This window comes from Orycteropus afer, unplaced genomic scaffold, assembly GCF_000298275.1.
Source record: "Orycteropus afer afer isolate SDZICR_OR568_19922 unplaced genomic scaffold, OryAfe1.0 scaffold00316, whole genome shotgun sequence".
In the NCBI taxonomy this organism is placed as follows: Eukaryota; Metazoa; Chordata; class Mammalia; order Tubulidentata; family Orycteropodidae; genus Orycteropus; species Orycteropus afer.
The window spans coordinates 2,030,216-2,043,653 of NW_006921903.1; positions in this window are offsets into that span (position 1 = coordinate 2,030,216).

A 13,438-nucleotide genomic window follows, 5' to 3' on the forward strand; every position below is an offset into this window, starting at 1 on the left:
AGCTTGATCCCATCATCAGAGCAAGGCTGACTGCAGAACAGACCATGAATTGCTCATCTGCAAGTTCAGGTTGAAGCTGAAGAAAGTGAAAATGAATCCACACAAAGTAAAGTATGACCTTGAGTATACCTCACTAGAATTTCAAGACCAGCTCAAGAGTAGATTTGATGCATTAAACACTAATGACTGAAGAACAGACAACTTGTTGGATGACATCAAGAACATTGTACATGAACAAAACAAAAGGTCATTAAAAAGACAAGAAGGGGGAAAAACATAAAAGACCAAAATGGATGCATGTCAGAAGAGACTCTGAAACTTGCCCTTGAATTTAAAGTAGTTAAAGTGAATGGAAAGAATAATGAAGTAAATAAATTGCTAATGAAGAAAAATTGTGCTGAAGCACCCTTCTTAGTACAGAGGTAGATGACTGCAGATGCTCGGGAAAAATGTTAGCCCCCACAGTTAAAGCTGAAGAGGCAAAAGTTGTCTGGAGAGCAAAGCTAGAGAAAGGAGTCATTGAAGGGTTAGGCATTGTTTAATATTTATATTTAAAATCAAATTAAAGACTGTTTAAAGGATGTTTGCATTAAGAGATTGGATTTGCTTTAATTATTTGGTTATTTGTTGTTCCTCTATAGCATTTATTAATCAACTGAAAATACAGCTTTTAATAGATTTCATTTATTTTAAAAATAGCTCAATGAATTATTAAATGCCAACACTTGAGCAAATGGCTAAAACGCTTGGCTACGAACAAAAGTTTGGCCATTGAGTCCATCCAAGTATGCCTTAGAAAAAAAGCTTAGTTATCTACTCCAAAAAAAGTCACCATTTAAATCTCTAAAGAGCACAGTTCTGCTTGGGCACACATGGGTCCACTTGATGACCATCTTTCTTTCTTTGTTTAATTCTCATCACGAAGTTTCTAAGAAACCTCCTTGCTTCTCTAGGATAGCCAGGTGGATTCATGCTGAATCCTCTTCTCTTCTCTGGTTCATGCCTTTTTTTTTATTACTCCTCCTACCACAAGTCACCTGGCCTCCAGCCCACACATCTATCTAGGCCACCACAACAAAAGGTCTTGCCAAACTTGTCCTCAGGACCCTCTGGGCATTGGAGCAGCCTACTGCTAAAGTGTCTCAGACTCAGCGCCTCTCAATAAAACCCAGGCCATAGGACAATCATTTGTACTGTGACACACTGGCAGGGTTGCATGTCAACTGGTCTGGGTAGAGCCCAGGCTTGAGGGTTTGTTCAAGGACCCCACCTCCAGATGATTAATATGCACAGCCCCAATGTGAGAACACCTCTTCTGGGGTGTGTGCTTCCTACCCAGGCTCTCTCTATCCTCAGTCTGAACTCCAAGCTTAGTGAGCAGGACCACATCTGTCCCATTCACAGGTACATCTCCAGGATGCATGTAGGGCCTGGAACTCAGAAGGCTCTGAACCTTGTTTAATTCATACACAAATGCATGGCTGACTAAATGCACATACAAAGGACTGGTTGAAGTAACAGCCATATGTTTCAGAAACATGGATTTGGTGCTGGCTGCCTTGATATCTCAGCCTGGATTTAATCTACAGGCTTATTAACCTCTTTGTGGCCTGGACCCTCCTATCTTACTTTTTCTTTCCCATCACTAAGATCCTGGAGGGGAAACTCCACAGCCTTTAAATAGTTCACAACTAAGAAAAATTGCCTCATATGCATGTGAGAGCTGGACAATGAATAAAGAAGAATTGATGCTTTTGAGATGTGGTGCTGGTTAAGAATACAGAAAGTACCATGGACTGCTAAAAGAACTAACAAATCTGTCCTGGAGGAAGTGCAGCCGGAATGTTCCTTGGAAGCAAGAATGGCCAGACTTTGTCTTGCCTACTTTGCTCATGTTGTAAGAAGGGATCATTCCCTGGAGAAGGATGTCATGCTTGGTAAGGTGGAGGATTGATGAAGGAGGGGAAGGCCCTCTATGAGATGGATTGACACAGCAGCTACCGTGATGGTCTCAAGTGTAGCAGGGATCATGGAGATAGTGCAGAACCGGGCAGTGTTTCCTTCTGCTGTGCACAGGTCACTATGAGTTGGAGGTGATTTGACAGCTTGTAACAACAACAACTAAGAACAGTAATGTTCAACCATTTCAGGAGGTAGCATAGGATCAAAAGCAATGGTAATGAAGGAATTAGCCCAAGCTGTACTGAAGGGATTGGCAAAAACCAAGGCTCCAGGTATTGACAGAATACTCATTGATATATTTCACTAGATGCAACAGTAGAGTCACTTACTCATTTATGCTAAGAAATTTGGAAAACAGGTATCTGGACAACTGACTGGAGGACATCCATATTTGTGCCATTCCAAAGAAAGATGTTCCCACAGAATGTGGAAAGTATCAAACAATACAATTACTGTAACACACAAGTAAAAGTTTGCTGAAGATAATTCAAAAGGTCTGGCTGGAGTATATCAACAGGGACCTGCCAGAAATTCAAGCTGGATTCAGAAGAGGATATGAAATGATGGTTATCATTGCTGATGCCAGATGGATCTTGACTGAAAGCAGAGAATACCAGAAAGATGCTGACCTGTGGGCATTGACTATGCAAAGACACTTGATTGTGTGAATCATAACAAATTATGGATAACACTGCGAAGAATGGGAATTCCAGAATATTTCACCATGTTTAATAGGAATCTGTTCGTGGACCAAGAAGCAACTTTTCAAAGAGACAAAGGGACATTGTGAGGTTTAATACCAGGAAAAGAGGTGCTTCAGAGTTGTATCTTTCTCCATAGTTCTTCAATCTGTATCCTGAGCATATAACCCAAGAAGCTGGTCTATATGATGAAGAACACAGCATCAGGATTGGAGGAAGATTCATTAACAACCTGTAATATGCACAGATGGCACAACTTTGCTTGGTGAAAATGAAGAGGGGTTGAAGCACTTACTGATGAAAAGCAAAGACTACAGTCTGCAGTATGGATTACATTCCAGCATAAAGAAAACAAAAATCCTCACGACTGGACAAATAAATACCATCATCATAAACTGAGAAAAGACTGAAGTTGCCAAGGATTTCATTTTACTTGACTCCACAATCAAAGTCCATGGAAGCAGCAGTTAAGAAACCAAAGGATGTATTGCATTAGAGAAACCTGCTGCAAAAGACCACTTTCAAGTTTTCAAAAGCGAACCTGTCACTTTGAAGACAAGGTGCTCCTGACCTAAGCCATGGTATTTTCAATGTCCTCGTATGCATGCAAAAGTTGAAAAATTAATAAGGAAAACCAAAGAAGAATTGATGCATTTGAATTGTGATGTTGGTGAAGAATATTGAATGTAACAGGGAAGTCCAGAAGAATAAACAAACCTGTCCTGGAAAAAAATTACAGGAGGAATGCTCCTTTGAAGAGAGAAAGGTGAAACTTCATTTCATATTCTTTGGACATGTTATCAAAAGTGACCAGTTGCTGGAGAAGGACATCATGCTTGGTAAAGCAGAGGGTCATTGGGGAAAAAAGACCCTTTATGGAGATGGATTGACACAGTGGCTCAAACATAGCAAAGGATGTGGCAATGACAAAGGATCAGGCAGTGTTTCATTCCACTGTGCACAGGATGGCTGAGTCAGGACCAGCTCAATGCCCCCTAACAGCAGCAACATCAAGCTCAGGATTACCGTCCACCTCCCCCCTACTGTCCCCACAGCCAGCAAATCCTGCTGTCTTTGGGTAAGGGGAATCCTGCTTTCTCACACCTACCTCAACACATTTCTAAAATCTCAGTCTCAACTTGCAGATCTATTCCTGCTGGTTTCCTGTAGCCTGAGGTATGAAGACTTCTCTTCCCTGGATATTCAGAAACAGGCCTTCACTGTGATCACTGGAGTAAACAGTGTTTCCGTTGAACAAATTGTTTATGTCCCACCATCCAGGTTCCCGTGCAACACCAGCACCCAGCAAGATCCCTGCTGCCAAGTCTGAACCCGTCTCCAGACAATGAGCTCAAAGCTCCAATGTGCAACCCATGCTGGTCTAGAATGGCACTGCACACGCATTCAAATCATATCGAACCAAATATGTGTTCCTGTAATGTCTGTCTTTTTTTAAAAAAAATTTTATTAAGATTTGGGTGAAAGTTTACAGAACAAATTCATTTTCCATACAGCAGTTCATACACATTTTGTTTCATGATATTGACAAGGTTTATCCTCTTGAATTATGTATATTTTCTAGAAACCAAACCAAACTCACTGCCACCAAGTCGATCCAACTCATAACGACCCTCCTTGGGTTTCTGAGGCGATATCTCTATGGATATAGATTGCCCAATCTTCCTTCCGAAGAGTGAGGGGATTTGAACCACCAGCCTTCTGGTTAGCAGTAAAATGCCTTAGGCACATTTTTATTTATTTATTTGTTTGTTTGTTTATTTATTATTGTTAAGTGCAACCCTTTATAGTTCCCTTATATTGCCTAAGACATTTGACTGCTAACCAGAAGGCTAGGGGTTCAAACCCACCAGCCATGCCTCGGAAGGAAGATGGGGCAATCTACTTCCATAGTGATACTGCCTCGGAAACCCAAGGAGGGGTCGCTATGAGTCAGGTCCAACTCGACGGCACATAACAACAACAACGATATTAATATCAGTGCATCATTCTTGTCAACAGATTCCTGTCTGAATCTTTAGTCTCTGATGGATGCTTTAACCACACTAGTTCCCTTCTGGCTTTCCTTGATCCCAAGACAGCCTTCCAAGTAAACGAACCTGATAGTATCGAATTGACTGCAACTCCTGGTGAGCCCATGGTTGTCAGGGTAGAACTGGACTCCATGAGATTTTCAGTGGTTGCTTTTTCAGAAGCACATTGCCAGGCGTTTTTTTCTGAGGCATCTCTGGGTGGAGTAAGACCTCCAACCTTTCTGTTAGTAGCAGAGCACACTAATCATTTTTCCCACCCAGGAATGCCTCCATGTAAACAACAAATAGATAACCAATTCATTGATTAGTTGTTCAACTAACCTGACTCAACCGTTATCTAGTCTGTCTTTCTTCATCTTGCTCATGAGATACTCTGTCCAATGCCTGCCAAAGCCAATATAGACCAGATTATGTTATTATCCACACATAAAATCCTATCAATAAAGAGGAAACATGATTTATTAGGCATGGAATTTTCCTTAGTGGATGCATGCTGACTACTGTGGATTTCATCTTCCCTTTAGATATGCTACAGATCCTTGATAACCCCTAGGGGTGGCTTTTCTCAGCAAGAGTAAAATGAAACAGTTAACACTTACTGTGTGTTTACCATGTGCCAGGCACTGTCTAACCATCTGCTTGAGTCCTCAAAGCAAACCTATGAACTAGGTATCAACATTGTCCCCATTTCAATATGAGTAAGTTGTGGTTACTCTAACTTGTCAAATGTTGTCAACTGATAAAGGCCTGAACAGGCCTTAACCTCTGTTTTATCTGACACCACAGTCCCCATTCTTAACGACTCTACCACACAGGCTCTAGAACCTGGTCCAAGACATAATATTGATACCATCAGCCTCAGTCACCTTGTGCTTCTCCCTCCATGGTCTCTCTCTCTGTCTCTCTTCAGCATTTAATTGTTCAACCATTCAAATAATATTCACGGGGCATCAACAATAAGGAGAAAATTATAGCAGGTGGTAGGAAGTGAGGGGGGAGCTCTGGTAGCATAGTGCCTAAGGCTCTTGACTGTTAACCAGAAGGTTGGTGGTTCAAACCCACCATCCACTCCTCAGAAGGAAGGTTGGGCAATCTACTTCCATAGTGATACCACCTCAGAAACCCAAGGAGGGGTCGCTATGAGTCAGATCTGACTTGACGGCACATAGCAACAAAAACAACATGAAGTGAATGAGTGAGTGTAGTGAGTGAAAAACTACTACAACTGAACAAAATCCCTTAGGAGTGTTCCTTGGTCTCAAATTTATAAGTGTTTTGCTGTGCTCATTCCAACAATGATTTCCTATTTCTCCTTCTGCCCTTGTGTGTGTGCGTTTATTTCCTTAATTCCCTATCTATGCTTTATCTTTATTTCATTTAGCTTTGCATTTATTACACATAATATTTATACTTATTTTATTTCACTCATTTTAGTCCTTGAATTTTTGCAGTGTGGATTCACAGCTACTGTGGTGCAGAAAACATTCTCTCAAATATTAGAAACCACTGATACCCTGTCAAGTTCAATAAGTTTTTCTTATTTCACACGCTGCTCCCTGTGTCTCTTTCTATACCCCTGGCTGACACTTCCCTTCCAAATTTAGTAGATCATTTTTATAAACTGGAAAAACAAGTCTTTGTTACCCTATCCCTTATCCCCTAGGTTCCCTGGTACTTCCCTGCTCTGGGGATTTTGTTGTATCAGTGTTCAGCACACGTACAACTCCCGCATGTACTCCCCTCCAATGTCCCACAGGCTTCCTGGCATGTCCTGGCACAGCAGGAACTGAGAAGCCATCACTCTACATAAAAATTGTTCAAGTTCTTTTCTGTTTCCCTATTAAACACTAGAGTGCTTAAGCGATGTTGATCTATTGGATGGATGGATGGATGGATGGGTGGATGATGGATGGGTGGTAGATGGATGGGTGGTGGATGGATGGATGGATGGTTAACTGAGTGGATGGTGAGCAGGTAAGTGGGTGGGTGGTTGAGTGCCTAGATGAATGGATGGATGGATGGATGGATGTGTGGGTGGGTGGAGTGGATGGGTAAATAGGTAGATGTGTGCATGGATGGATGAGTGGATGGATAGATGAATGGATGAATGTTGTGTGATAGTTGAGGTTGTGTGTTACCTGTCTGAGCCATGACTCTCAATGGTTTAGCAATTATGATTCAGTAGTTACCCTTGATGAGATCTGATACAATGTAATCACCACCATGATGAGATCTGCTTTGAGCAGCCAGTCAGTTGAAGGGGAGTTTCCTTGGGAGTGTGGCCTGCTTCCAATACGTATGGACATACTGACAAAGCTCTCTGGCTTTTTGCTTGATCAGAGCCCTGTATCTGTCTCATCATCATCTGACTCTGGTTCTTTAGACTTGAACCAGCAGCCTGCTGTATTGCTTGTTGATTTTCGGATTGTTGCCTTTACAACCTGTGAGCTAGTTGCCTACCAGCCACACTGCTGATCTTGGATTCGTCACCCTCCACAGCCAGGAACCTGCTGTATTGTCTGCAATCTTGGGTATATCAGGCCCTGCAGCTACATGAGTCAGAAATGTCCCACCTGACATCTGAGTCACAGACTTGGGACTTGTCAGCCTCTACAAGTGAGTCACTTCCTTGAGATAAATCTTTGTCTCTCTCTTTCTCTTTCTCTCTCTCTCTCCTTCACTTCTCTCTTCTCTCTAATAAACAGATAGATAGACAGACAGACAGATATATAGATAGATATACTTCACTGGTTTTGTTTCTTTAAAAACCCAACCAAAGACAGAAGTGAGCACTGATTACTCCACCTTTAATTTTCTTCATTGTGAGGTACAAAACAATAACAAAACCCTAACTGATTTCTCCCTTTCACTAACACTCCTCACCTTTCCCTCTTCATTCCCAGTGCCATCATCTGAGGCCAGGACTCAATTACACATGCCTGACTCTCCCCTTAAAACCTAATTCCTAGTCATTTACCATAGTCTTTCTAAAATAATCTTATAAACTAGAATTTATCATGACTCTGTTGACTGTCTCCTGAGGTTCAAATACTGGGTTTCAAAGTCCTTCACCCCCTCTTGGGATCCCTCATCACAACCACTACCAGAATGTGGCTGTGCCCCATCCAGGGGATCCTCCTACCTTTTTCTTTCCCCAGCTCACATCAAGTGCTGCTTAGCCATACTCACAAGGGTTAGCACCCTGGTGATGTCCATTTTGTGCTTCATTTCTAAAACCTGATTCAATTATAATGTTTCCAAGGACACAGGTTACACCTAATAGTTAGACTGACCATCTCTTCAGAATAAAGATCAGTTCACGTGACTTGATAGGTACAAGTATGCTCGTTTGTTCGTATATCACTAGAATGTTGAAATAGTGCAGAATATTTGAAATCTGCTCTGTGTCCTGCAGACTCTGGGATAAACAATTTCCAAATGCGTAATTGTCATTAGTTACCATTGATTTGGCTCCAACTCGTGGCAACTGTGGTAGTTAAAGTTGTGTGCCAACTTGGCTGGGCCTGGGTGAGTGGCTGGGCAGCTGGTAGTAGTTATTCCCCATGATGAGACTGGCAATCAGCTCCATGGTGGGATCTACCACAAGCAGCTGAGTAGCTGCTTTAGGGATGTGGTCCACTTCCTGTATATAAGTAGCAGCTTTGGGAATGGTCTCTAGTTTATGGCACACTTGAACCCTGCACATTGCCGTGTCATTCATTGTTCAGCAGCCTGCTACAGTCTGCTGATGTTGGGACTTTCAGTGGACTTGAATTAATGGCCTACTTTGTGGTTTGGTAACATTGGGACTGTGGCTTTTTCCTTGTCAACCTTGGTCTTGTCCACTTTAGCAGCCAGCAGCTGTCTGAGTGAAGAAAAGCCTCTAGCTTCAGTGGGCCAGGAGCAGGAGGCAGAGCTGAAGCCCAAGGCTGAGGGGCTTTCACCCAGCCCCTAGAGCCTGGCACTTTGAACTCAGACTTAAAGCCTCCAAACTGTAAGAGAATAAACTCCTGTTTGTTCAAGCCGCCCCATTTGCGGCATATGCTTGTCAGAGTGGCACTAGGTAGCCGAAACGGCAAACTCTTGTGCAAGAGAAGTAAACACACCTCAGTCCTGTGCCATCTTGACAGTTGCTGCTGTATTTGAATCCATTGTTTCAGACACTGTGTCTTTTGAGTGCCTTCCTTCTAGGGAATTCATCTTCAAGCACTCTAGGACTACACCCATACATCCAGCACTGTATCTGTTGTGGTTCACAGAGTTTCCTTCAGCTAATTTTTGGAATTAGATTTCCAGTCCTTTCTTCCTAGTCTGTCTTAGTCTGGAAGCCCTACTGAAACCTGTCCAACATGGGTGACCTGCTGCTATTTGAAATACTAGTAGCATAGCTTCCAGCATCGCAGTAACATACAAGCCACCACAGTAGGACAAACTGACAGACGGGTGGTGGAAACACATAGTAACCGTCTGGTGAAGTGCTACCTGAGCTCATGCTTTCCTGCCTAGCTGGGATTTACACCTTTCCCCATCCAGTTTCAACATAGGTATTCCCCATAACTTGGTCCTAAGAAGCCACTGAAATACCTCTGGATATCCTATTAAGCCCACCAAAGCAAAGAGACATTTGGAGAAGTTTATACATCAGGGAGTGTGACAAATTTAAAAAAAAAAAAACAATGTCATTCATTCTAAATGATGGTAAAACTCTCCTTTTTAGCAAAACAGAAACTGTTGGGTGAGCATCATACTCTCTGTCAATAACAGGAAAGAAAATAAATGTTAAAGGATGCTAAGTAATTGCCCAACGGTACTTGTACTAATGACCGTAAACTTCTACTATGCTAATTTTTCTCTCCACTTTTAATTACAGATCAATGAAACTTTGCAGTTGACATTTAAAAATGCTGAACCACATGTAGGAACACAGGCTGAAAGAAAATCTACAATGTGGGACTGATTTTGTCAAATCAATAAACTTTGCCATTTAACAAATAGTAGCATGTCAACAGTCACCAAGATTAGCAAGCAGAAGGGACTGCGCCTGAAGGACTTCATTATTGTTTAATAACTCGAGTGCCACTTCCCTAGTGGGAGCCCTCTGCTGGGAACAAAAGCAGGGCAGTCATGGTCCCCACTCTTCTGCCCAGTTCAGCATCTTCAAACTTCTCAGGCGGTGGTCTGCTAGTGACTGCGAGCTGGATGGGAATCCTGCTTGGAAAGATGCAAGACTTAGACGGACAGAAAGGAAAGGCCATTACTGTACGTGGGCATTTCCCTCTGTTCAAAGGAATGCCTTTATAAAAAATCAAAGAGGCAGCCCCACGAATGTAATTGATAGAATCAGAGAGGCATTCAATAAAGATCTGTGATTTTAAAGCCATCTTTTTGTGAGTAGATCCATACTATGCCAATCATTCATTTGGAATTTAAGAAATGCAATCAAATAGCCATCCACCTTGCAGACTAAAGAAAAGGGAGCCTTCAAACACCCATGCAGCCCTCAGGAAAATCAATTTTTGTAGAGCACTGTGGTGGAGCATAAGCAATCTTTGCTTTTATTATTATTAGCAATAATAATAAATCTCGACCTTAAGTATCTCAAGCATGTGATTATTGAAATGCTGTTATCCGCACTGACGGTGGAGACGATTTATCTTGGTTGAGTTGAAGCTTGGGCTTCCGTCTGCAATCTCTGCAGCGTGTCCACAGCCTGTGCAAAATGCCCATTGTCAGCAGGTTCACAGCTCTTCTCCTGGGACGTCTCTGCCCCCTTTGACTCAGCAGCTTTCTACGTAATGTGTGGCAAGTAAGATCTGGAGATGTTCTGAAAGATATTAGCTCACCAGGCCAGGCGTTCTGGTTTGATGAAGGCAGGTGGACCCTCAAGACCATGGCCCTTAGACACCCTTCAAACTAGGAACTGAACTCAACCACTGTGGCTCAACTTTCAGCCAAACGACAGGTCTCTAAGGTGAATAATGATACCAAGAAGGGATGCAGTCATTAGATCAATCAACCACATGAAGTGAAAAGGGCAACATTTGCCCAGGGATAAAGCTAGGAAGGCAGGAAGGGTAGGAAGACAGATGCAGGGAAATGGTTGAACACAGGGAGGAAGTGGGAAGAGCGACATTACAGGGTGGGGACTGCAATGAATATGACCAAAAAAAATACATGCATGGATTGTTGAATGGAAAACCAATTGTTTTGTAAACTTTCACCTGTTGTGCCCAGATTAAGAATCTCCAAAAAACCACCAAGGAGCCGATTCCACTGCAAAAGCACAGGGGTTGTTTATTCAACCTCGAGCTCAGACCCCCAACCGTCACCAACGCAGCAGTTCAGGATTGAGAGTCCCGAACTCAGGAGTAATGGGGTCTTTATAGGGGTCTCAACAGAAACAAGGAAGTTTCTATCAGAAAATTACAGGATTGGTTGACATTTTCAGGTTGTTAGTTGTTCCTACTTGATTGGCTCTGTCTAGTGGGCCGAAGCCACAACTGTGGTTTCTAACTATTTTAGGTAAGGTATGTCTGTGCTATCTACTGATTGGTTGTGATTTTAGGTAAGGTATGTCTGTGCTATCTACTGATTGCTAAGGAGTGTATTTGAGAGTATCGATGAGGTAGTTAGGGCTGTCTATGAGGTAGTTAGGACTCTTTGTGGTTTTTCAGTAACTAAAGCACTAAAAGGTGAAGTATGTGCTGAGGCTTTTGGCACAAATGGCTGTTGTTGTTGTTGTTATTTGCCGTCGAGTCAGCCCCGACTCATAGCGACCCCTCCTTGGGTTTCCGAGGCAGTATCACTACGGAAGTAGGATTGCCCAACCTTCCTTCCGAGGAGTGGCTGGTGGGTTTGAACCGCCAGCCTTCTGGTGAGCAGTCAAGTGCCTTAGGCACTATGCTACCAGAGCTACTTACTAAAAATGGTTGCATACAGGGTGGTTATATAGAAACATAATTTCATGCTCTCACACACCCAAATCACAATAAAAATAACAAGATATTAACTCATCTCTTGTCCTTGCTGAGGGAGGGTCACCAGTTTCCATATGCAGATTATTTTCACAATGTGAAACTTTCAGATTCTGTTTGGTGGCCTTTTTTGCACAACTGCAATTCATCCACCCAAGATGGTTGTCTGGATTCTGTCTTACAGATGGCGTTCCAGTCCACTGGATGAAAAAGAAATTGTAGACACAAAAGAAACACTGAGCAGCAAAACTTGTTTCCAAGCTGGAACTTCTGGAGATGGTGGGTCTCCTCCCATTCCTTCTCTCAACACCAGAGCAAAGCAAGCTTCTGAAGCCCAGGAAGATAGAAAACACTTAAGCTGTGTTTTCCAAGGAGTACTTCCATTTGTAAAGACAATTGAGCTTCCTCGCTTGGCTGATCTCACTATTTTGCTTATTTTTCTCCCAAACCATCTGTTCTGACCAGACTGGCTTGGATATGAGCTCAAAGCAGACATCCCATTTATTCCTGTTCACAGTGCTCCATCTGCCAGGAGAATCCTGCCCTTCAAGTGCATGCAATCAAGCCTACCCATCCATCGATTATTGGCTTTAAACTGTTTCATCCTTTGCTCTCAGATCTGGGGAGATTTCTCCAGAGTCTCAAGTCCCATGGCCATTGGAGTTCTCCAAGTTCCCGGCCAGGGTAAGACCCTCTGAAAGACCTCAGAGAGTGAATCAGATCAGACAGCAGGAGTGAAATGTAAATTCTGAGCAACAAGACCATGAGTTCAGAATCATGAAGGGCAGGACCAATGGGATGGGGAGCCAGAGGAAGAAGGAAGCCTGGGTACTTTCTGCCTGCACTCACTGCCTGCAGTGCAGGGATCCTAGAGGGAATTGCAGGTTTAGTCTGAGGGAGGGGTAGACACATTCTCCTGATTCTCTTCTTAGAGATTTCTCCACACCACGACCAATTCTTGGAGCCTGCCACAGCATGCCCAATAATGTTGAATTGCTCTCCCATTTAACTGCAGTGAAGGAGCCCTGGTAATGCAGTGGTTAAGTGCTCAGCTGATAACTGAAAGGCTGGCAGTTCGAACCCACCAGCTGTTCATAGAGAAGGAAGATGTGGTAGTCTACTACAAATATTATAGCCTCAGAAACCCTATGGGACAATTCTACTCTGTCCTATAGGGTTATTATGGGTTGGAATAGACTCAACAGCAGTGGGTTTTTACTCTGATTATTCCTGTTGCATTGAAAAATGTGAAAAATATCAATCACATACCTATCCCAAGACAAGGAGTCAGCCGCAGGGATCCAGGTGAGGAGAAGGAACACAGGACTTGCCCCAAAGCGGCAGGGCAGGAGAACGGGAGAGAGGAGAGGAATAGGCCCGGGGATGGGGACAGAGGGAGGAGTCAACTGCAGGGATCCAGGTAACGGTGGTAGAAGAGATTTCCTACAAGGAGACAAAGTTGTCTGTCAGTTTGTCCTACCATGGTGACGTGTTGATATAAGTCTTGGGGCTGAGTCACGGGTGTTTCAAACCCAGCAGGGTGCACATGATGCACAGGCATCAGCCCAGCTTACAGACTGAGACAGACTAGGAAGAAGGAAGAGGCCATCCACTTCTCAAAGAATTGGCCAGGGAAAACCTTATGAATAGCAAAAAAACACTGTCTGATACATTACCGTGCAACTTTATGAATAGTCCAGTTAGGTTAGAAGGCTCTCAAAATAGGACTGGGAAAGAGCTGCATCATCAG